This window comes from Mustela nigripes, chromosome 14 (assembly GCF_022355385.1).
Source record: "Mustela nigripes isolate SB6536 chromosome 14, MUSNIG.SB6536, whole genome shotgun sequence".
NCBI classification, from domain to species: domain Eukaryota; kingdom Metazoa; phylum Chordata; class Mammalia; order Carnivora; family Mustelidae; genus Mustela; species Mustela nigripes.
Genome location: NC_081570.1, coordinates 59251514 through 59277257, shown reverse-complemented (window position 1 = coordinate 59277257; position 25744 = coordinate 59251514). Strand labels below are relative to the sequence as shown.

General features: G+C 34.0%; 1 protein-coding gene and 1 pseudogene across 1 annotated transcript in view; one reads left to right on the top strand and one right to left on the bottom strand.

Moving 5' to 3' along the window:
• Positions 1-16852, bottom strand: part of LOC132001539 (heat shock cognate 71 kDa protein-like) — a 36799-nt pseudogene extending 19947 nt beyond the window's left edge.
• NEGR1 (neuronal growth regulator 1) overlaps positions 1-25744 on the top strand; it is an 860988-nt gene that overhangs the window by 253821 nt on the left and 581423 nt on the right. The gene's annotated exons all lie outside the window — the stretch shown is intronic.

Below are 25744 nucleotides of genomic sequence, written 5' to 3'. Positions count from 1 at the left end.
CCATATTTTTCAATGAATATGTTTATATTCTGTAGGAGACAGCATTACTTGTCAATAAACACTTTGAAATGACTCTGTTATAGGCACATGGGACTTGATAGATTATTAATGGTCCATCCTGGAAGTGCCACAGACTTTATGATCCAGAGCCACCAGCTCCCACAGCCATTCCAGTTGCTAACTAGCCATGCCCCCAGCTTGCTCTTTCTTGTTCTTGACAGCCTACAAAGCAATACTGAATTTGACTCTGTCCTCTTTTCTTCTTTCTATCTCTAAATAGATGTTTTTGTCATTTTGTTCCCTTTTCCCTTTATACTAGTCAATTTTCTATATTTTCTGTATTTTCAAATTATGGTTTTGGACTCAGAGATTTAATCGTTGCATATAAGATAAGTTTAAATAACTGATCGATCCAATGTCTTCTTTAAACAGTTATTTGACTCAACTTTCTTTATCCTTGAACATTACAGATATTTGTACTATTTAATATTCTTAAATTTTGATTTTTATGACTGCTCAATTCTTTCACACCTTTTATTCCATTCATTTATTAAACATTTTATTGAGCATTAGGTGATAAGTTAGGAGTATAAGGCATGGGTTTCTGCCTTCAAAGAGCTCATAGTTTAATAAGGGAGGTAAACACTGAAACTCTTGCAATTTTTAAACCATACAATAAAGACATGTGTAGGATACAGTAGGGAATATAAAGCAGAAAGTGATAAACTTTATCTGGAGAAGGTCAGAGTAGTTGACAAAAGCAGAAATATTTGAGCAGACTCTTGAAGGTTGAATAGGCATATTTCTGATTTAAAGAGTATGAAAAGGGGCACATAGATGGTGCGGTGGGTTAAGCATCCAGCCCTTGGTCCCAGCTCAGGTTGTGATCTCTGGGTCATGAAATCAAGCCCTGTGTTGGATTCTGTGCTCAGCTCAGAGTCAGCTTGAGATTCTTTCTCCTTCTGCCCCTACCCCCACACTGTGCTCTTTCTCTCTCAAATAAATAAATAAATATTAAAATAATAAATGAAAATAAGAGAGTGGGAGAAGGCATTCTAGGTAAAGTTATCAGTGTTTACAAAGACAGTGAGATGAAATTGCTTAATGCTTTGAACCAGGGTTATGTGCTAAGGAAACAGGAATTTGTGGGTGAAGTGTCTAGAGAGGTATGTAGGTACCAGGAGATGGAGAGTTTATCCTATAAAGAGAAATCATTGCATTTATTTATTTTCATTCATTTATCAGATATTCTGACCAACAACATATTTTCATGTGGATTCCATGTATACTTATTTGAAAATAGATATTTTTGTGTGAAGGCCTTTAATCAGGAGACTATAAATAAGATTTGTGCTTTTGAAAAAGCAAATCCCATGGAGTGTGAAAAACAGATTAGAATAAGGATGACACAGAATCCATCTGAAATCCATTGAGAAAGCCAAGAGGTGATGAAGGTTGGGATTATTGCTATGCTGCAGTGAAAAGAAGAATGAATTGGAGGACTGCTTAACCTGTAAGTGAGATAAGATTCAGTGATTGGATGGAGTGAGGAAGCCTCCAAAATAGCTGATTGGATAGCTGAGTGGATTTGTGGAGCCTGTTATAAAGAAAGAAATTTCAGGAGGAAGAGGAAGTTGGAGCCAGGGCGGGGAGGGAAATGTTGAATATGTTGGAGGGAGAGTATTATGAGTGCAAAGTATTGATGGCAAATCCAGGTGGAAAAATCTAGTACAACGCTTCACAAAGTTTAATGTACAAACGGATCACCAGGGGATCCTCTTCACTTGCAGGTTCTAGTTCAGTAAGTCTGGGGCAGGGCTTGAGATTCTGTAATTCTGACAAGCCCCTGAGAGATAGCCATGCTGTCAACCCACAGACCACACTTTACATAGCGAGGACCTAAGAGGTAGTTGGCTTTAATACTCAACAAAAAATATGAGCTGGTGGTATAAATTTACAAGTTCTCAGCATCTTGGTGGCAGCTGAAGCCAGAGTCGTGGTTATTTATACAGCTTAAAAAGAATTTTTCTTATAAAACCAAAATGTGAGAGATTAATAAAGTACTAAGCTAGTATTGGAAATTATGGTATTCTTTGCAGATTTAAGATTTTACCTAAAGTGTAGTCTTTATATTAAATTCTGCTTTTTATTCATTTAGCCTATTAACCAGAGAAACTAATATTTACAGTTTATTAGGAAGAAATGTGTGTGTATTTTACATGGAATCTTATGAGCTAACAGATCAGTAATATGGTGCCAGTGAAAGCCAACTCTTTTTTTTTTAAGTGAGAAAGACCTTTCTTAAACCAACCAGATGAAACCTTTTTTTAAAACATGATTAAAAAAAAAAAAAAATTGGCAGGCAAGGGAACCCAACATTCAGACCATTGAATTGAGGAAGGATTTGTAAAGAGAAGAAGAAGAAGGCTGATCCCTGTGGAGCCAAGAACGTTTGAGGGGCAAGTGGAGGAAAGGAAGCAACTAAGCAAGAGGAGAAGAAACGAAGTCAGGAATTCATCCAGGCATTGCAGTCAAAAGAAAAGAGTGCTTCAGAAAAGAATTTTCAATATAAGCTGCAGTAGATGCAAGTAAGATGGGTTACAGACAATATTCATTGTACTTAGAATAATTATAGTTATACAGTTAGTTGATGGTCATTCCTAAGCAATTTCAGTAGAGGGAGAGGGTCAGAAGAAGCCAGATAGCTGTGGCTTGAGGATTAAATTGGGAGGTGAGGAATTACAAGGAATGAAGGGAGATAGGGTTTTGTTTGGTTGGTTAAGGAATTTCATGATGTGTTGTGTGAAAGAAAGGGGAATTGTTCATAAAGAATCAATGTTAAGGTTGTATTTTGATTTCAATATTCAATTTTACAGACAGATTATTTTTACTCCTTTTTGGTGTAGAAGACTCCAACACTTTGGAAAAAGAAAGAAACTGGAAGTAGAGACAAAGGTTTTAGTTTGTCTGTCATTAATAATCCATTCAGTAGAATTGGAAAATAACTCTTGAAATCAATCATTCTGAAGGCTGTGTTCCCATCTCTTTCCCCACCTTTGAGCTCTTAGTAGTAAATCAGTTGAAATGAGAACCACTTCACAGGTTATGCAGGGATAATACTTTATTTGATCCAATGAACCATCTGCTTTAATTATGTCACTTCTGGAAAGTGGGGCTCTTTTCTCCAGAACTGCGACTTAGTTTTTGGCAGAAAGTACAAAGAAAGACAAAAATTACCCAGCCTCTTCTCAGTGATTTATTTAAATACTGCTAAGTGAAAACCAGAATTTAGTACAGGAACCCAGGTAGATCACAGAAATTAAAATTTTGCTATATTCTCTCCATTTAACCCTGGGCTCAAGGTAACTCAGTTACTTTTTCTGTCTTGGTGCTACTGGCTTGCTTTGGACTGATTGTGAACTCAAGAGTTTGGATGGTTATCTTGTTACTTTGATTCCCCAGTATGAGCACAATGCCTGAAAACTTGGAAGATGATGTCTAGATATTTACTGGATACATCAGTAAATGATATTACTTAATAAGGGCTTTAAAAATCATAAGAGTAGTAGTTCTAAGCTAGTTAATATTGCCATTTTTGTCAATAAGTTTGTGTGGCCAATTGGCATTATGGAAACACCTAGTCTCCAACGTGTTAAGAATATTATGAGATAATTTTGGTTCAGTATAAAGTTCAGTATCTATATAGGTCTTCTTATTTTTTAAATGTTGTAAATACATAAAATTTGAATAGCTTCTGGCTTTGTGGGTGTTTGTGGGGTCAAAATGAAGGTTATATTATATGAGATGTAAAAACTTAGCAATATGTTTTATGAGTTATGTTTTGGTGTCTAGTCTGAAAAGTGCTCCTTAAAAGTTTAATAGACTTTCTTGATTTTTGGAGCATAAATCATTTGTGGAAAAGTGAAATTGGATTGTTTCACTATAATCCCCAAGTGGCAAATCATTTCAAGAGCTCTAAGAATAGGTGCATTTGCCCAATCTGATTGGCTACCCTAAAGGCAGAAGCAATTATGTTATGCTAATGTGCATATTATGCTCAGAAATTTGAATTTACTATTCTAATACATCAATGTATATTGTCTTTTTAAAGAGGTAAGCTTATAGCTGTCAAGTTTTGTGTAAAGAGAGGTTTTAAGGATTAGCAATCGTCAGGTTTAGGGAGCCTGAAGCATTCTTACATTTCATGATAATGATTGAATCTCTTCTTTGACAGTAAATACAGAGCTGAATATAGTGATAACCCTGATTAAATATAACAGAGCTATGGAAACATTCTGGAAGAATTTTTTACATCTTTATGTAAAATTTTTAATAACGTGAGGAAAATTATTTTGAAATTGCCTCATTAAGAGCTTCACAGAAAAGTGTCTTTTCACATTGTCTAATATAATGGACTAGTGGATGCATTCTTTTTCCTAAGGTATGTAGTTTATGGTCAAAAATGTTGTGGTACTTTTGTGACAATACTTACGAAGAGTTTTAATGTATTTCATTTCATAGCACATCAGCAAGTTTATGTGAAGAAATCCTTCACAATTGAGTAAGCAAACAAACAAAAAAAGATGCTAGATCTCCTGTTTCAACTAATACAGAAACATGAGAACATATTTAATATCTATTACACAATTTTCAATTTTATTTTAGATGCAGAGAAAAAATAAATGATGTGGTGATTAAAACTTTTGGTATATAGGGTTTGTCTCAAATAATTTCTGGTATGTTTTCAGTAATAAGCCATGTAGCCAGATGGCTGTATATGAGAAATTACCCGTGTAAGTCACACATTTTATTCCAAATTTTAGCAAGGATAATTCCATGAATTAAAGAGAATAACTTTTAAGTTAGAGGTGGGTTATGAATGTTAAGTTTCTTTGGAAATATGATAGTTTATACAATGCTTTTTGAATTTTTTTCTTAATATAATGAAGGTAAGTGATATGCACCCTAGTTGTAAGCAACCCAGTGTGTTCACTGTCTTTGTCTATACTTATGATTATTCTTCTGTTTAAACAATATATTATATTAAGACAGAAGAGTATGGCATAATTTGATAGGAGACTAGAATAAAATATAATGACATTTACTAGTCCCTAATACTCCTAGAATGTTATTTTGTTAGTTCATTAAACAGTTTTCTCTTTCATTTTAATGTTTATTGATCCCCAGTGAATATGAAAGCCTTTACATAGCTCAAGTCTTTAATTTGTTATTTCAGTAATTATTGTTCTTGTGTTATTTGTTAAGGTTTTTTTTTTTCATTAAAATGTTTTAAACATGAAATGTAATCTAGCAGGGAAGCATTATATTAACTTTAAAAATTCTTAGCTTTAATTTACAAGATATTTTCTAATCTCATTATGGGGGATTTAGCAGCATAACTCTCATTTACACCAAAACAGGCTGACTGGCCTCTCAATGAGGGGGATTTGCATCTGCATTTTAAAGCACTAAACCTTTTTAATATACTCCTGATAAATCAGCTTTTAGGATTCATTCAGCAAATAAGTGTGGGGAAAAACTGTAAACACTTAGTTAAGTGGCTACAGATACATAAGCAATTAAAATGAGGTAATTTTATTTGTATGAAGGGTTTGAGCTTAATTTGAATCAGACACAAGTCAGGGGTTCTGCTCAGGTTCTAACACCTCCACAGCAATAACAATGAAAACCCAATAACCTTTGCCTGGGCAAAGACAGAAAAGGAGTTAAGAATTGTGTCACCTTTCTTTTAAAAATCTTCTGCCACAAAAAATGACAATGATGCCACTGAAATGCAAAGAATAAAGGAAACAAAATACTCTTTAATGAAAGGGTTTGGATACAGAAAATTTTTATTTTTCTTCAGGTGCTTTTATTACTTTAGGGCATTTCATTGCTCTAAAATACAGTGATTTATGAAAGTAAAATAACATTTAATGAAAGAAGTAAGATATGCAAAGATTCTAGTTTTCCTGTTTTGAGTATCTCCACTATTTTCCACTGTTTTATATTATGAGTCTTTGGGACCTCTGACAAATGCAGTAAAAACTAAAAGATCTTTGTTTGATCTAAAATATTTTAGGGGCGCCTGGGTGGCTCAGTGGGTTAAAGCCTCTGCCTTTGGCTCAGGTCATGATCCCAGGGTCCTGGGATGGAGCCCTGTGTAGGGCTCTCTGCTCAGCAGGGAGCCTGCTTCCTCCTCTCCTTCTGCCTGCTTCTCTGCCTACTTGTGATCTCTATCTGTCAAATAAATAAATAAAATCTTAAAAAAAAATAAAAAAAATTTAAAATATTTTAAAATGTTGACTTTTAAATATTATCTTCTCAAAATTATTCTTAGATACCTTGTTTTTTTTGTTGTTGTTGTTATATAAGGCATCTTTAAAAAAAAAAGATTCTAAATGTTTGCTGCTATTACATAAAAATGCAGTAATTTTCTATTATGTTAATTTTGGATAGAGCAAACTTGCCAAATAATTGCTCAAACAATTGTTGAATTTAAATATGAATTTGTATACTCTTTTGGTACCTCCATATAGATAATCATATCACTTGTGCATGAGGACAGTTTGGATAAGTCTTTAACAAACTTGCCTCTTAGATCTTTATTTTTTTTTGAAACTGTTATTTTTTTTAAGATTTTATTTCTTTATTTGAGAGAGAATGAGAAGAGAGAGAGAGAGAGCGCGCATGAGAAGGGGGAGGGTCAGAGGGAGAAGTAGACTCCCTGCTGAGCTGGGAGCCAGACTCAGGACTGGATCCTGGAGTCCCGGGATTATGACCTGAGATGAAGGCAGTCACTTAACCAAGTGAGCCACACAGGTGCCCTCTTATCTCATTTTCTTGTCATATCATATGGCGATAGTATTTGTTAGATTTCAGAAAGAGGTCATGGCAACAAATTTTGTGTCAAGTTCCAAAAGAATTGCTTTTAGTTCTATAGTATTGGCCATATCTATTATAATCTTTAATATATGTACTTTATACTTTTAAGCTTTTTGTATATATACTTTTTCAATTTGCTAAGTTTTTTTTTAATAAGTAGATATGAATTTTATTGAATGTTCTTCTGGCATCCATGTGATGATCATGTACTTTTTCTTTAATCTATTAAAAAGTAATTAAATCTTTGAATAAACAGAACACAACATGGTCAAATGACATTTTTCTTTTTATAAAGATTCAGTTAGCTTTAGTACATTTACATTTGTATTTATTAATGAGTTTTGTTTATAATTTTCTATACTCATAGTTCCTTTGTAGTTAACCTAACTAGTTTGTAATTATCTCAAAAAATTAGTATAGAATCTTTCCCTCACTCCTAGTCTTTGAAAGAGTTTAACATTTTATTATCAGTTCCTTAAATAACTAAAAGAATTTTCCTGTAAAAAGAAAGCACGGTGGTCTTCAGAGCATAATTTTTTATTAATAATTTAACTTCTTTTAGAGGTAGAGGAATATTATCAAAATCCTTCTTTTTTATTTTTTTTAAGATTTTATTTATTTATTTGATACAGATTGAGAGAGAGAGAGAGAGCCAGAGCACACAAGTGGAGGGGAGGAGCAGAGGGAAAGGGAGAAGCAGGTTCCCCACTGAACAGGGAGTCTGATGAGGGGCTTGATCTCAGGACCTCTGGATCATGACTTGAGCCGAAGGCAATTGTTTAACCAACTGAGCCACTCAGGCACCCCAAGTCCTTCTGTTTTTTTAAGTAAGTTCTTCTAGGACTTCTATCACTGTGACTAGGTTCTTAAATGTATTGGCATGAAGTATTTCAAAATATTTTATTGTCTTTTCAGTTTCTGTCTCATCTGTAATTATGTCCCCTTTTTCATTTGCAATATGTTTTTTTTTTACCTATTTTTTAAATTAACTTTTATTATCATTAATTTTATTAATTTTCTTGAATTAATACTTAATTCTTTGAAACATTATTATCTTCTATCTTATATTTGACCTCCTAATAATTAACTTCTGTTCAGAGTATAGTTCATTATAAAATATGTGGAGGCTTTTGTGTTTAATTTTTATAAATGTTTCAAAGTTTCTTAGAAAGATGTGTTCTTGTAACTGTAAGGAACACAGTTCATTTATGGCCGTTATGTCAGTCTCATTAATTAACTTATTCACATCTTCTGTGTACTTTCCTAATTTTTTTCTTTAAGTCTACATGATCTAACAATTAGGAGAGAGTTGTGTTAGCACCTGCCACTATAATGATATACTTGTTATTTTATTCTAGTATCAATTTTTTTTTTGCTTAAATATTTTGTAGTTGTCTTAAAAGTCTATCTAAAATTAAGCATTTTATGTCATTCTGCTTAATTTAAACTTATATCAATTTGTAGTGACTCATTATCTCTACTGCTTTTTTCTTCGTTTGTTTGATTTACTATCTTATTTCATGATTTACTTTGTTATTAATGTAACTGTAACAAATTTCTTCTGTCTAGAATTTGCCTGACATATTTTTTTCTGTCCTTTGACTTTGAGCTTACATCATGCTTATATTTTAGGCATTTTTTCTTGTAAATTACTTAAGGCTGGTCTGTGTTTTCTTTTATCTAGTCTAATTTTTATTTGGTTTGGTGTATTGATAAGGCCCCAAATTAGCAAGTATTCCTATGATACATTTTTCTGGGAGGAGTGCGTTTCCTGACTTAACTATCAGGACTGTTACTTTTGAGAAGTCTAATATTATGGAAGTTAATTCTTTCAACCTCCCACATTTTCTGGTCCCCAGGTTTTATCTATTGCCTTCAAGAGTGGTTTGAGATATACAAAGCAAGTTAATCAGAATAAGAGAGTTTTCAAGATTTACTTATCTTTCCTCAGGTATTCTTGCAATTTTGACCCCTCAGGATTTCCTTTTTCTGAATTTCCATCTAAACCACACATCTAATATGTGACCTAATATTAGGGCTATTTTCCTCAAACTCTATTATGCTTTATTGCCAGAAAAAAAAGAGATTTTTTTTAATAAATAAATAAAGTGTATAGGCTCAGAATCTTAGATTCAAAGGAAGCTTTCGAAGTGCCTAGCCAACTTTTTTTTTAATTGATTGAGTGTCTCAGTTTTCTCATCTGAAAAACAGGAATTCTAATACCTACCTTGCAGCATTAGTCCTTTTATTATAACTAGAATATGTGAAACTCTGGGCTCATCAATAGCCACATACTCAATAACAGGTAATTAATATTAACATTCATAAAGATTTGTTTTCATAGTTATAGATTGTACTCATAAACATTCATAAAGAAGACTGTAATGTGAGGGATGCCTTTAAAAAGGAATTGGAGGTGATGAGACACAAACTGCTAATGACAGGAAGAATGATTTAGATTAAAATGTGTAGCTTCAAGTTTACATTGATGCATGGAACAAAATGAGGAAAACAATATTAAATGGCAGATTAGGCACGGTAGAAGTGGCAACCTCAAAATTAAGACAAAACCATTTTAAAAATGTCTTTAGTGTCTCAAAGCTTCTACTCTGTTGAAATCTATTCATTAATCTGATCAAGATTTCATGTCTGTGTTTGATGGTACTTTCATTTTATTAGTTCTTCCTAACTTTCATTACTCTTAGGGAATTTTCAGGTTTATGCTGATGGAGCCAGGATATCATAGAGTTGCATTATAATGCAATATTGTCTTATGTTTTCTTTCTTCTGTCACTGCTTTCTACTGTAGAATAAGAAAAGGCTCTTTAGACTTAAGATTGTTTTATAGTAGTGCATGTGCTTGTGCAAAGATGCTTGTATGCTGTGTCCATATGATTGGGGCTATATATACATGGGAAAGAGGAAAAGGATTCTAAATAGATTCTTTTACCATCCTATTTTAAGGCACCTAAACCCAACCTTTTTATTTTTTCAGTTAGATGAAAGTGTATAAGCATGAAACATCAAGAGTTATGAGCACAGCACTGCCGTTCACTTTATTGCTTGAGCTAAAAACCCTAGAATAATCATTGACTTCCTTTTTTCCTCACATCATGTCCAATCCATGAAGACATATTCTCATTTCTAACATCAGAAAAATATTGAACCATATTTCATGATTTCCGGTGCTACCATTTATCACAAGGCTACCATCCTCTCTTGCATTTATTTCCTGATTTGTCTTGCTGCTTCTACTCTTGCTCTTCTATTGCGTATTTCCAGTCTGACGGATGTCTCTGAAAGCTGTGTCAGATCATGTTATTCTTCACTAAGATTTTTCCAGTGTCTTCCTGTCATATGTAAATGAATGCACAAAATCCTTAGAGCAACCTTTGACTATTCCCTTGAAAAAGTGGGCCATGCTCCGCTTTGCTTCATTCCAGCCAGACTGGCCTTTTGGTGGTTCCTAAAATGTTCTCTCCTAGATATGCACAGCCCCCGCACCCCCCCAATCCCCACCACTGGCTTGTGTTAATTTTGTTTCATAGCACGTATCATTACCTGACATTATATTTTATGTCTGTTTGTTTATTGTGGATGTTCCTTGCCCTAGCTGCATATCAGAATTATCTGAGAAGTTATAAAAAATACAAATTATATGAATACATCAGAATTACTGAAGAAGTCATATATATATCTGTATATCTATATCTGTCGATCTATCTATCTATCTATCTATCTTTTAGTGGAGTAGGGAGGAGAAATATCCCTAAGCATTGGTAACTTTTAAAAACTCTATAGCTCGAGTTGAAAACCACTGTATATTTATTTCGTTTTGGGTTAGCTTTCTCCTTCCAGACTATAAATTCAGTAAAGGCAAGGAAATGTTCTATTTGTTCACTGTTCTATCCCTAGCTCTCAGACTAGTGCCTGTGACATTATAAACTTTCAGTAAAAATTTGTTCATAGTGTAAAAGATAATTAGTACTTTCCACCTAGAATATACAAACAAGTATGCACCATTGGCTTTATATAATTCAGTAAACTCTATTTTACTCAAAAATAGAGTGAAATGATCAAAATGACCATTTTGATCATTTCTATCAAAAATGATAAAGTGATCATTAATATTTTTGGGTTATTTGTTAGTAACTCCAGTGTTCATGACCAAAATGATCTCAAAAAATATCGCAGTAAAAACAGGTAGAACTCAAAAGGATTTTGAGTACTATCAAGTAAAAACGAAAGTAAACAACTTCTCATTTTTCATCAGTTTGTTCACTCATTTAAGAAATACTTATTCAGTGTACTCAATGAACTGGACAATATTCTAGGCTCTCAGAAATCAAGAATGAAATAAATATTTCTGCCCTTGTGTAGCTTACATTCTCATCCCAGTGGTAAATGCGTAGATAATTGTAGCTTTAGAAATAATAAAACCCAAGTTCTTTTAAGTAATTCTTCATTATTCAGTGTGTTACCTTGAGAAAATCCACTTAATCTCTTTGGGACTAGTCGTAAAATTATTTTAAAAAATCCTTCTTTAATTCAATGTAATTGGAACTGTTATTTTTATGCGGCTGTTTAAAACAACTTTCTAAAGTAATTTCAGAAGATTTTGTTTTCTTTCTTAAACTATGACTAATTAAAAGAAGACCAATTTTCTCCAAATGAAAATAATTGGATTGTAACAGATTCATGAGACCTACTACATCTGTCTTAAGAAATCTCATAGTCTGCAGAATAAAGCCAGCTGGAGCCATAGCTCTGAGATATCGCAGATGGTGAAAGTGTGGGTATCATTTAAAAGTTCATTCTAGTTTTGCACAAAATGATCATTCATTTATTTTTTTTAATCCATCTATTCAATAGATGTCCCTTGGTGCTAAAGATTATTAGGAGTTTTGCCAAGTCATAGGTTATGATACATGCTCTCTGCTTTTAAGAAGCTCATTTGATTATACTCATTTTGTAAAGAAACATTTACAAATATCACAACAAAGTTAACATAAAACAAGTGTTGCTCATTGGAAGGAAGCACATAGAATTGAACTTAGACCCTGCCCTTAGTAAGTTCACAAAATCTCTCCTTCTTGTGATGTTCTATAGTTCTTTTCTTTTATGTCAACTGACATAGTTTGCTTTTATTCTAGTTATTTATCTACTCTTGCTACCTATCCCTGTAACTCCCTTTGGCTTATATGTGTGTATATTATGTGTCTATTATACTTGATATATACATTATATATCATATATATGTATGTATTCACCTTGCTTGGGTACCACATTCACTTGATATATATATTTTATCAAATTAAAATTAAGAGTAAATTAAGATGTCTGTAAGAATTATAGTCATATAAATCTACAACAAAATCCAATAAATCCAAATGCATATGAGACTCAAAGTTTTCCAGAAAACCTAAGTAAATTCAAATAAATAACTGTGCTCAGGTATAAAACAAATGAACCAGATGGAATTCCAGAATCTTTCGAAAGATCAAAATGTTATGCAGCCTTGTCGTGACTACATATTAAGAACAATTTGCTAAAACATGTGCCTTGCCTCTGAGATAAAGGCAGAATGAACCCAAGCACCTGAGCCCTTGGTACAAATTGCTCTACATCCTTTTCCAAGCTTACTGATTAGTATTTTCCCTGTGCATGAGAACAACATTTAAGAGGAAAGGATTTTTAGTTCTATCCTATTACTCTTATCATGGAAGTATTTGGGGGTCAGGGGGAATTCCAGGAACTTCAAAAGTTTTCCAAATTATTGCCTATACTTCCTTGGATTGTTTCCTGGTCTTTTTTATTTTGGGAGGCAGATGAATGTAGGAGACAGAGTGTGATCTCCAGAAGCATACAGGCCTGAATTTCAAAGTAGGTTCTGTCACTCACAATTGCACCACCTTAAAATTAACTCAAATCCTGTTTCTCTGTAAAACAGGAACATAATTTATACCTCAGAGGTCTTTTGAACGATTACCTTCGAAATTCCTTGTAAAGGATAGTAGATAGCAAATGTTACTTTCTTCTTAACACATTATATCAGTTACTTTCAGTTTAATTCTCTGTTATTTAGGTCAGTCTGGGTTATTACTGGTCAGTCTGGGTTATTTTAAGATTGGAACTAAGATTCAAACTGATCAGTGATAAAAGAAACTTATTTAATAAATAAGGGCATTGAAACACAAAAATGTAAGATGTCATGATCTCAGAATGAAAGACAGTTTCTTAAATTGAGAAAATTTAACTTTATATAAAAGTCATGGCACTATTCTTGTTCTTCTCATTTCTCTTTGGACCAAACAAAATGTCATCCTGAATTTGTATTCATGTTTAGATCATACTAGATAACTTTGGAGGCTTGTTTTTACTGTGATATTCTTTGAGATCATTTTGGTCATGGACACTGGAGTTACTAGCAAATTACCTAAAAAATATTAATGATCACTTTATGCATGGTAAAAATCTAAAGGAGGAACTTGTAAATGACATGTGGGCTAACTATTTTTTTCTGCATAACAACTTTAGTAATGTGAATGGATACTCAAGCTCATAGGACACTAAAATGTACATTTTCTGTGACTGCAAAATTTTAATTCATCATTGTGCTTGTTGTAGGAAAAGATAAAATATCACACTAAATACTTTAAATTAAAAACAAAAATATTAGGCAAAATTGACTAATTTTAGTTATGCTCAAAAAATCATCACAACAGTGATAAGCCCTTTAGAATTCAGGGAGGTTGCACTTTTTTCCTGAAGTATTGACTTTTGACTTTTTAAAAAAAAAATTGTTTTCTGATTTAACTCATATTAGTGTGCCTCTGTAAAATATGTTACCAGGATGTTAATAATAATTGGAATAAGGGGTTAGCTGTAACATTATATGGAACATTGTCCTATTTATTTGAATTTTTAAAAATAGATCCTTGGAAAAATACCCTGTGATATAATTTTAATAACAACCAAATGCTTGAACTTTTTGTGTATTGCTTGGTCAAAGAATACCTTCACTTGTCTTTTTTCAGAGAACTCTTTACTGTCACATTACTGGTCACACTAAAGATCTGTGGAGAATTGTTAGGAAGAAAACTGCTTTTGTCATAGTAAATATTTCTGTCTTGATGGGTGTGTCAGTTAAATGAAAAGCTACCTTTAAAAACCCAGTATTGGGCGCCTGGGTGGCTCAGTGGGTTAAGCTGCTGCCTTTGGCTCAGGTCATGATCTCAGGGTCCTGGGATCAAGTCCCGCATCTGGCTCTCTGCTCAGCAGGGAGCCTGCTTCCTCCTCTCTCTCTCTGCCTGCCTCTCTGCCTACTTGTAATCTCTCTCTCTGTCAAATAAATAAATAAAATCTTTAAAAAAAAAAACAGTATCCACACTGGTTTGATAAAAATATAAGATGTTAATATTGCATTTATAAACTGGAAATTATTACTTGAACACATTATTTAACTAAATCCTAGTATAAAATATGGCACTCTTAATATATCTAATGAAAATTAACTGTTTTAAAGGTTTCATGAACATTTAAATAACGTTTACATATTGTGCCGTGTACAGGGATGTACATGATTAATACAACTTAGAAAAGCCTTAAGTAACCTGAATGTTAAAACAACACTGGTAGTAGGGGTGCCTGGGTGGCTCAGTGGGTTAAAGCCTCTGCCTTCAGCTCAGGTCATGATCCTGGGGTCCTGGGATTGAGCCCCGCATCAGGCTCTCTGCTCAGGCAGGGAGGCTGCTTCCTCCTCTCTTTCTGCCTGCTTCTCTGCCTACTTGTGATCTTTGTCTGTCAAATAAACAAATAAAATCTTTAAAAAAAAAAAACGCTGAAAGTAACAATAACAATAATGTAACTGGGAAATGTTACATCAAGTGCCGCAGAAAGCATTTTTCAAGTGAATTTAAAAACAGAAATTCTTTGTAAGTGGTATTGCATAATGCCTAAGTATATAGTTTGTGGAACTCAGTCCTAGTTTTAATCCTTGTTATGCCACTTAACACTTGTGGGACTTCAAGTCAGCTCCTCTTACAGACCTTGGGTTCTTCTTATCAGAATAGATATAATAATCCCTACATCGTAAGATTATTAACCAAGATAATGTTTGTTTGTACAACAACATTCTTAGCAAAGAGTAAGCAGCCAATAAATAATAGTACTATGATAATAATGTTAATACGTGTCACTTTAAAATTTAATAAGTTATATGGTTACATAAATTTCAGAAACGCTGAATACAAAAAAGATGAGTGCTTTTTTTTTCCTTTGGCGGTCCTCAGAACTTTTAGGATGCTAATGTACATTGTGAATCTTTAAAATTTCTACAGTTCCCAAATTTAATTAACTATGGAGCCTCTTTTTTCCCCCCACAGCACATCTCTTGGGACTAGTGTTCTTCCCACACACTTTCTTAAATTATTTCTTAGGTAAACACCTACCTATTAATCATAATCCATGTAAAATTAATATACTTAGTTTTCAACTGCTTGAAGTTTTAAAAATTCTAAATACTAAATGTCAAATGTCAGAATAGTGAATGTTTTAAAAACTCTTCTCATGAGCACGACAGTCTGATACTGAGATTTTTAAGAATAAAGTTTCCAGCTGCACCAAAATTAGAATTTCCATTCTAGAAGTACCCATAATCACCAGAGCATAATACTCAATTCATGCCTTTTATTATTAATAACTTATTAATAAAGGAAATCTATTTATTTATGATTATTTTATGTTAGCAAAAGTATTACCTTATAGTGCTTGAGATCATTAACTGTTACAATTCTATTTAGATTTCAACAGTTTCTATTTTTGTAGAAAATAGTTATAAAAACTAAGAAGTATTAAGATGACTTTTATTTTGCCATCCCCCCCAAAAAAAAACCAACCCACAAAAATCATAGATTACTTAGATAGTTATGTAGTTGAGTATAAACCCAGGCTGTTGAAAAGGGTCACTAGTTATATATAAACGTGGAAATTAAGCCTTGGAATCTTGAATACAATGTTCAACTTGTGTTATATTTATTCTAATTGGTCTGCCTACGTGCAATTTGGAATATACACTTTCACATTGCATCAAAGGGATACCCTTTAATAAAAAGCTGACTTCCCTTTGCTTTCAGAGAATCTCTTTGATACAGCACAAGACTCTCTATGGCCGTGTACACGTCCCACTCTCAGTCCCCATCACCAGAACTCCCACTGTGCACCTCCTCACTTTGGAATTTCTCACCATTTTAAATTTTACAGCTCCCTGCACTCTTTTTGTTATTTGTCTGCTTCTTCTCTGCCTTTGTGTATATTGTTCTTATTGGCAGCTAACTACAATTCAGCATCAAAGATTCCACTTAGACACCACCAGTTCTAGAAGCTTTCTCTAGGTCTGGACTCAAAAACTGGATTTAATGCCATTCAACTGTTCCTATTTCACAATTTTACTTCTATTATTTGTCTATTATTTCTTTCTATTATTTGTCATACTGTATTTTAATAAGTCGGTGAGTTCCTAAGAACGTTTTTTGAGGGCAGATATTGGAGTGTATGTATTAATTCCTGCCGTCTCATTGATTATCTTGCTCATTGTGGTTATTTGTGATCAACCTCACTAAGTATTAAGAAAGATTTCCATTAGTTGGATTAACCTTAAGAGTATGTGAACCTTCAAGTTTTCCATCTGGTATCAGAGAGTGTCTGATCTACTAAGTCAGTATTCCTATGTGAATGGTATTATATAACTTTGAAAGATTGTCCTTTTAAACCCTAAACTTGCCTTTCCCAAAGATATCAGCTCACCCACTGATTTTCTGAATTATTCTAATACCAACTGTATCTTATTCAGGCACTTGGTGGTAATGAACTTCTCAGACATGCTGAGTCCAGTAATAGCCTTTGGATTCTTATGTTCTCTCTCAGCCCCCTTTCCGGGTGGAGTCTCAGAGCGTTCATCAGCCCCCATGGTGCCTAAATTGATCTTCAATGACATGACCAAAATCATGCAGAGGGTACTATATTAGATAATTAAAATCAAAAATCAAAAAAAAAAAAAAACCACGAAAACTTGAAAGGAATATTAGTCTTAAATATGTATTTAATTTTTCTCCTGTTTTATTCTTTAGCTTAAATCAATCACTTTTTTGGCATTGGCGATCCATTTTCCACTGTCAGTTGCACTGAAGTGCTATCTTTGGGCCTCTTTTAAATAAGAAGTCTCAGGACAAAGGTATTAGTAAAGGCCAGGATACATATTGTTGTGGGTTGCCATGTATATCTGTTTTACGTTATCTTAAAAAATCTACTTGTATGCTCCCTCACTTTATCAGCTGTCTGTAGCTGCCTCTGACCTCTCTCACAGTCTCGGGACGTGGCAACCCCAGGTGTCAGCAGCTCTTCACAGCCTATGATGCCGTGCTTTCACTTGATTTCTGCCCATTAAAAAAGGGGGAAAAAAACCCAAAACAACAAACAACACCTGTTTTAACTCCTCTCGCTTCCTTTTCTCCAATAGCAAATTAAACTGACAAGCTGGCTGGACGGTGGCGGAGGGGACTTAGTTTTTAGTCACATTATTTCTGTCTCTCTGTTGCTCGTTTATGCTTTTTAACTGTCAGTCCCTCCATGGATGTTTTTGACAGCTGGAATCATTTTTTTTTAATTTTTTATTTTTTATAAACATAATATATTTTTATCCCCAGGGGTACAGGTCTGTGAATCACCAGGTTTACACACTTCACAGCAGCTGGAATTATTTTTATTGTGTTCCAGATTCTGATTTTAATAGCTGGAGTTTTTCTGTTTTTTTTTTTTTTTTTTCTTTTCACTTTCCAGTTTAAGGAGCCTAGAATCACTGTCTGACCCCTAAGTTGCCAAGATCTATCCCAGATTTCATTTTCTTTGAGAACATGAATGTCCATGATATGCCAGTGTTTCCAGGTTTTGAGGCCAAAGATGTGAATAACACATGAATCCTGTATTGACTGGTTCAGTGTGGAATGGCCAGTTAGAAACAAAAGGGCCAGTAAAAACAAAAGTTACTGTGTCAAGATACAGGGAGAAAAATGTGGAAGTCTTAATGTGTCATCATCCCCTAGGTTACACAAAAATAGTCACAGAATGTCTCCTGCCCTGAGCATAAGGATCCTACGTGTATGTTTATAGATGAGAGAGGGTCTTTGAGGACTACTTCATCCAGAGAACATTTTTTCTTGAGATTGTGCTTTTTATAAATAAACAAAAAATCCTGCACTTAAAGTAGAATGGTTAAAAAAGAAGGAAGAAAAACATAAGTTGAGGAAACCATGCTAATTTTGGATTTAAATGAAATCAAACTTAGAATATTATATAAGGATCCATATGTTAACCTTCCAGAGATTGGGAGAACGTAGAAGAGGAGCTGTCCCTGAGATATAGAGGGAAATAGAATGGTTTGGGGAAACTCCAGGCCAGTTTCTGTAGTTGACAATAAAGGAACCTCCCTATATTTGAGCTCGGATTATTCCTGTGATGAAAGATAAAGAGAAGGATGCAGGAAAGAAATGTTAGATTTGTTGGTCGTCTGCTAAAAAACAATATCATTGCTTAAAATATTTTGGTAAAAATATCATTTAATCCGTATTACAATTCTGTGAGGTTGATGGTATTAACACCACTCCTTTCGTCCTCGTCCGCCCTCCTCTCTCTCTCCTTCCTTCCTTCCTTTTCTCAGATGATAAATGGTTCAGATAGATTTAGTGATGCTTACTGGGGATACAGGCTAGGACCATATTTCAATGCAGATATGTTTGACTTCACTTTTCACTAAAGTACCTTTTGGAACATCTGTGGTATAACCCAGGAGTGTGGATTAACAGAGACTACAGGAAATTCTAATGAAGATGGTATAAAGGAGAAATATATGCTTTGACTCATCTTTTGTGTTATCATCACCTACAGTTCTGGGCAAGGTTTATTAAACACTGTCTTAATCATGACTGTACGAAGTATTGTGCATACAACATTATACAACCCATGGCTCGATTTTCAGTGAATTTATTATCAGGAATGGTTATGGAAATTCCAAATTATAATATTTAACATGTACATTTACTCATGTCCAGGCCTATAGTAAGTACTTTACATAGACTATCTCTTAATTCTTAAAATCAGAGGTCAGATCAACTTGAGTTAGGTACCATTTCTATTCTCATTTGCAGATGAGAAATTTGAACTTAGTACAGTAAAACAACTTGCCCGGTATCTTAGATTATGTGCAGAAAACTATAAATGTAGAGTAGGAAAATGTAATGATGCATACTAACTAGTAGAGCACAAACGGAAAAAGTGCATGCATTTTACTAGAGTGGAAAAAAAAGTTTCTTTATGACAGTGATGAGAGAGGCTCCATAGGAGTAGACTGGGGCTCATGAAAGGAAATTTCTAACTTTTATTATTTTTTTAATCTATTTATTAACCCTGTGGCCTTGGGTACATCATGTCTACTAAACCTAATTTGCCCCTCTATAAAAATGTAGAAAATAATTATTGACACCAGTAAGAAGCACCAGTGATTCCTATATACACGCATTATATATTACTTTTTCTCACCTTAACAAAAGTGATATTTGTGTTCCTTAAGTAAAATTCCAAAGGAAAATAAACAAATATTTGTTCAAGAAACAAGTAACACTGAGACCCACAGAATTACTTTTTTAAATCCAAGATTTCATTCTATTTCTTTTGGTTCTTTATAGTCCAGAACGAGTTCTTGTGCCCAAGATAGTTCACTTGGCATATTTTCTTGAGAAATGAAAAAAAAAAAAAAATACAAGTCAAGCCCTTGACAAAGTATTAGTGTACTTCCGAAGAAAGAGCTAAAATTATACAGAAAGGGGAAAAAATATGAGAGACCAAAAAATGGTAGAAAATGGACTTCATCCTCAGAGAATGTTCTGTAGAATTAAATTAGTCTTTCTTTAAGCTTCCAAATTTAAAACATGTAGTTTTTGATCAAAAGAAAATGATAGTAAATGTTGTTGTTGTTTTCTTTAACAGTACAAATCGCTTTTATATAGGAAGCTGCAAAGAGTGATAATTTGACTTCTTCTTTGCCGATTTGGATGCCTTTAATTTCCTTTTGTTGTCTGATTGCTGAGGCTAGGACCTCTAGTACGATGTTGAATAGCAGTGGTGATAATGGACATCCCTGTCGTGTTCCTGACCTTAGCGGAAAAGCTTTCAGTTTTTCTCCATTGAGAATGATATTTGCGGTGGGTTTTTCATAGATGGCTTTGATGATATTGAGGTATGTGCCCTCTATCCCTACACTTTGAAGAGTTTTGATCAGGAAGGGATGTTGTACTTTGTCAAATGCTTTTTCAGCATCTATTGAGAGTATCATATGGTTCTTGTTCTTTCTTTTATTGATGTGTTGTATCACATTGACTGATTTGCGGATGTTGAACCAACCTTGCAGCCCTGGAATAAATCCCACTTGGTCGTAGCTGCAGTTTTGCCTCTCTATTCTTTTTGTATTGGCTGCTGTCCTTGATTTTTTAATGAATTTTTCAGCTGATGGCCACAGCACAATCAGGACCTTAGCATATCAGGAGCATAGCAGGAGCAGGAAAAAGTGTCCTAGCAGGCAGAGGATGACCTTCTCCAGGAGTACCCTGGTTTCCTCTTCTGCCAACCAATCCACTGAACTCATGGTGAGCTTGAACCAGGTCAGGCTAGATCAGAAAGGTGAAACTTTATTTTTCTTCTTCCTTTTTTTTTTTTTTTTTAAATCCTCTGAACTTAAGAGAAACAAAAATATTTTAAAAGGGCTTAATGCTCGAATTTACCAGGAGGCTAATTTCAAAAGACCTCCAAACTGGAAGAAATATATGAGAAGTTATGAAAGAAATGGTCATTTGTCAGTGAGCCTGAAGACATTTATGATTGCAAGTAAATTTCTATCAGCATATTTGCTTCTGGGGTAAACCCAGGACTCAATGACACCCTCTCCTTTTTGTTTTTAAAGTGCCCCAATGTTCATGTTTATACTCCTTTCTCATGAAAGGAAGAATTTATTTATTTCTACGTAGAGATTTTTGACCTTTGTGAGGAAACGAAATAGGCCTCTAGCAGTAAAGAAATATGTGGAGAAATGTACACTTATTAAAACATACAAAAACAAACACAAATTTGCATCGTTAAGTTTGACCTTAATCTCTCACTTTATACTCTCCTATAAAAGTGCTTGACCATGAACTTATGCCCGCTGTGCTCTGTAAGGGAGGTAAGGATGCTGCAGAGGCTGCTTGACACTGGGTCAAAGGGACTTGTTAAAGGCGCTCTAACCTTGCCTTTGCAAGCCACCTTATTATTTTTCTTTCATAGTTTTTACTGCTGTAAATCAGGACTAATTTAGAAATGGAGATTCACCTCCACATTTGGGTTACTAGTATTGTTATTTTTAGTGGGACATTTGGAAACACTTTTCTTCTGATTTAACTGTCATGTTTTCCCTCATCACATTATGTGCTTAGGTACTTGGCTAATTACTGAGGGCTGAGGGTCAAAGATACCTGAATGGAGCCCGTACTTGCCTTCCAAACACCCTCAGCAAAGTTGGGCTGTGTACCGGCCAGGAGACGCTGGGAGGGAGGACAGCTGGTTTGGTGATATTGATACATACAGAGGAAAATAATTATTCTGATAGAACATATATTACATTTTGTGATGAAGAATTATGATTATAGGCATTTAAAATGCATGGAATGTTTCTGCTCTACCTACGTAGTCCGGAAGGCTTTTTTTATACAAGGCTTATTTACCCTCAGAACTCTGAATTTACCATGTCGTTTTAACACATTCTTGGGGCTGACAGAGCTGGAGATACTTTCATAGGCTAATGTAAGTGGACACACAGAAGTGCCAAAGTGCATTAGGAAAACGGAAATCTATTCTGCTTCACGGTTGAATTTACCCTTCTCCAGAGACTGAATTTATTTGCATATTTTATTTCAGATATATGTGAGTTACACTGAAGAAGGTCTGGAATTAAATAAATGCCATGATTAAATGACAGACGTAGCAATGGCAAACCTGGTAGCTTCTCATAAATTTTTCTTTTTACAGGAATTTAAGCAATGTTACTTTTTTGGTTAAAAAAAGGTACTCTAAAAATGAGTGAAATTTTATTGGAAAGGTTGGCCACTGAAAGGTATATTTGATTATTCCTATTTGTATTACTAGAAAGATAAATTGAATCAAAATGTAGGTGATTATATTGTTGATTTCCCTAAGTGGTTCTTTCCTGAATCTGTGCATGGTTGTCTGCTGCTGAATATTTTGAAATATTAAAGTCATTGGGAACATGTTATAGAAGACCAACTTAGTATTTAAATCAAAGAAATATAGAAACTGAATTTATTAAAAAACATAATGATTTTAACCATGTATTTATTATAATTCAAGTAAAACTCTTTAAAGCAATTCCTTTTCCAAGTTTTTTAAATAATATTTTATAACTTTCAAATAAATAACAAATCTGATGTGTTTAATTATATAATATGAATACTTAATTTTTTTAAAAAATAAGTTTTGATATTTTACCATATTCTTAAATAAGTAGAATTTATAGAGATAATATATAGATGAACTTGGTTTTTCTAATATCAAATGAGTATTTCATCAATTAAGATTTATATTTATGGCTTAGAGTTATACATATATCTTAGTGATTGCCTTCTTGATTTTGTGTATACACATTACATATGTATACGTACACCCATGTAATGTATATACATATAATGAATTGGGGAAAGGGAAAAGAAAAGAGAAGAATAAATTTGTGTCTTAAAGTACTTAGCTGTTCTTTATAGGAAGTTCATTCACCCCTATTGCTATGGATTAAGCGTTTGTATCCCCTAAACATTCATATGTTGAAATCCTACTCCCTAACTCAATGGCATTAGGAAATGGGACCTTTGGGAGATCATTAGACCAGGAAGGGGAAACTCTTATGGTGGGATTAGTGCCCTTATAAGATGAGACAGGCATATGGGAACACAGCAAGGTGGCTGTCTGCAAACTGGAAGGAAACTCTCACCAGAAGCTGACCATATTGGCACCTTTATCTCTGACTTCTTAGCATCCAGAATAGTGGGAAATAAATTTCTGTTGTTTAAGCCACCCTGTCCATGGCATTAATTATAGCAACTGAACTAAGACATCTCTTTTTTTTTTTTCTGAACTTCTTTACTGCTCAACTAACAAAGCATGCTGGTCACACACACACACACACACACACACACACACACAAGAAAGTGTATTTTTTTAACCCTTTAATCCCTGAATCAATTTTCTGTTCATTAATACCTCCCTTACTACATAAAGAATGGTTCATATGAATGAACTATAAATTTATGGTGCTAGTTTCACTATACAGCACTATGACAAAAATAAATAAATTATATTCTTTATAAGGATTCTGAATTGAAATATAACATTTTAGTTTTGTTCATTCTGATCTTTCAGGTTTTGCTTGTACTGAATTGGTTTTGGAAAAGAGAATGCAGCGTATATTCCTTCTATTTGATGTTTTCATGCAAGGCTTTATATCATATTTTGTACCATGCTTATTTACAGAAGCTCAATGTGATAAGGAAAGTCCATCAGTATAACCAAGTTCAATTAATATGGTCCAAAACAAAATTTAATCCTATCTTCCAGTAACTTCATGACTTCTTTCATAGCCATTTTCAAGTTCCCCATTTTTCTACCAGCTTAAAAGTATCCAAATAGTACCTGTTTATTTTTCTAGTGTCTTTATTTTTGCAATGCCGTTCTTCTCCTCCTTCTTGTATTTTCCTTTTCCACCAATATTTCCTCTTTGCTTATTTAACGTTCTAATTAAATTCTGTCAAGATCCTTTTAGAGTGGCATCACATGTTTGTTGACAGGCTCCATTTGTTGTGCTGCTTCAGCTTGTGTTTAGGTACAAAAATGTTGATATTTACAAAGCTTCCTATAAAAGTCAATATTGTACCAGACAGAGCAGAACAACAGTTGAGTTGTAAAGCCCAACCTGTAGACCAAATATTTCAGGTCAGGTTTAAAGGCATTAGAGCTAAATGGTATCTCAAGCATTTGAATAAGTACTTGAGGTTATGCCTGAATCAGAAAAATTTCTATGGAAGCAAAAATCTGAACATAGAATTTAATTTCTTTCTAGCTTTTCTTTATATCTCTGCTTTTTAGGTTGTGATTTACTAACCTTGAAAGTGTCCATGTGAATGTTGCCTGTTTTTAAGTAATACTTTCAAACCACTTTACAGGTTAATAACAGGTGTCACCTCTTAAAATGTTTTTATTCCATGAATTTAAATTGTACCCCATTAGTGGTGATTATTTTTAGTAAGCTTAGAAACATGGAGCCTTTTCCATTTGACGTGTCCTTTACATTGATTTAAGGATACCGTAAGAGATCAGTGGTCAAATCTTTGGTGTAATTTGTAAAGAATAATTAATGAATTGCTGAATTGCATTTTTGAAAGTTAGTATTGATTTACTTTTAAGAGTAGACAATCCATATGACATTATTGATTAGCAGTATGAATACTAAATTTTTTATATTATTTCCTCATGTTATATGGTTTCATTATCCTAACACTTTTCTCCCTAATTCTTTAAACTCTCATTGGACATTTAGTCTATAGGCTATAAAAGGAAATTCTACCAATTATGCACTGCCTTTTATTGTTCTCTAATGATCTTATCTATCACTACACTGGACCATGAGCTCCTTGAGGCTGAAGATTCTATCACATCGCTAATACACAACAGGTGTTGAGCAGCTCCTGTTAATTAGTTGGCATTAGAGTCATCATTTTATTTTCCCAAGCAGCACTGCTTGAGTTGTGCTTTACTCATTCTCTATAGTTGGGGGGGCTATTTGGAATTCAATGGGAGAAACTAAAGGAAAAAGTGTAATTGGAAAAAGGCAATAGTTACCACATTGCTATACTTTAACAATTATATTCTGTATTTTTCTGATTTTATAACAGATTTCCTACATTTTTATATAAAATTTTATTAAAATAAGTAATAAAAGATAAAAGTGACTTCATTACCAAACTTCCAACTTGTCCCCCTGCACTCTTTATTGTATGAGAGCATGATTTAAAGAAGGAAAGGAATGAACTTAAGTCCAGGACCAAATTAATTTTGTTCCAAAGCAGTTGAAGAATTTTCACATATGGTCTAAGAACTGCTTATATTAAACTTAGAGAAGTAGTGTCAAAAAGAAGAAAAAAAAATTCCATCAGAAGACTAGAATGTAATATCCCAACTACAAAAAGAAAATAAAAGAAAGGAAAATGCTACACTTAGTCAGGGCTAGGTTTTAAGGCTGATGCTTTCAAAAGACAAGGGTCATTAGCAGTCCATAAACAAAAGGAAAGGTATGTATTTTCAGTGATCAGAAGTGACTGCATGGGGCAGGATGGAGCGCCTGGATGGCTCAGTGGGTTAAGCTTCTGCCTTCGGCTCAGGTCATGATCTCAGTGTCCTGGGATGGAGCCCCGCATCAGGCTCTCTGCTCTGTAGGGAGCCTGGCTCCCTTTCCCTCCCCACCCTCTGCCTGCCTCTCTGCCTACCTGTGATCTCTGTCTGTCAAATAAATAAATAAAACCTTTAAAAAAAGAAGTGACTACATGGGAAGCCAATGCATCTCTGGGTTGGGGAGACAGGGCCAGGCCAGAGGCTCTGCCCTTAGCAGGGAGTCTTCTTGAGATTCCTTCTCCCTCTGCCCCACCCCCAGGTGCTCTGGCTCTCCCTCTCTAAAACAAATAAATAAATCTTAAAAAAAAAAAAAAAAAAAAAAAAA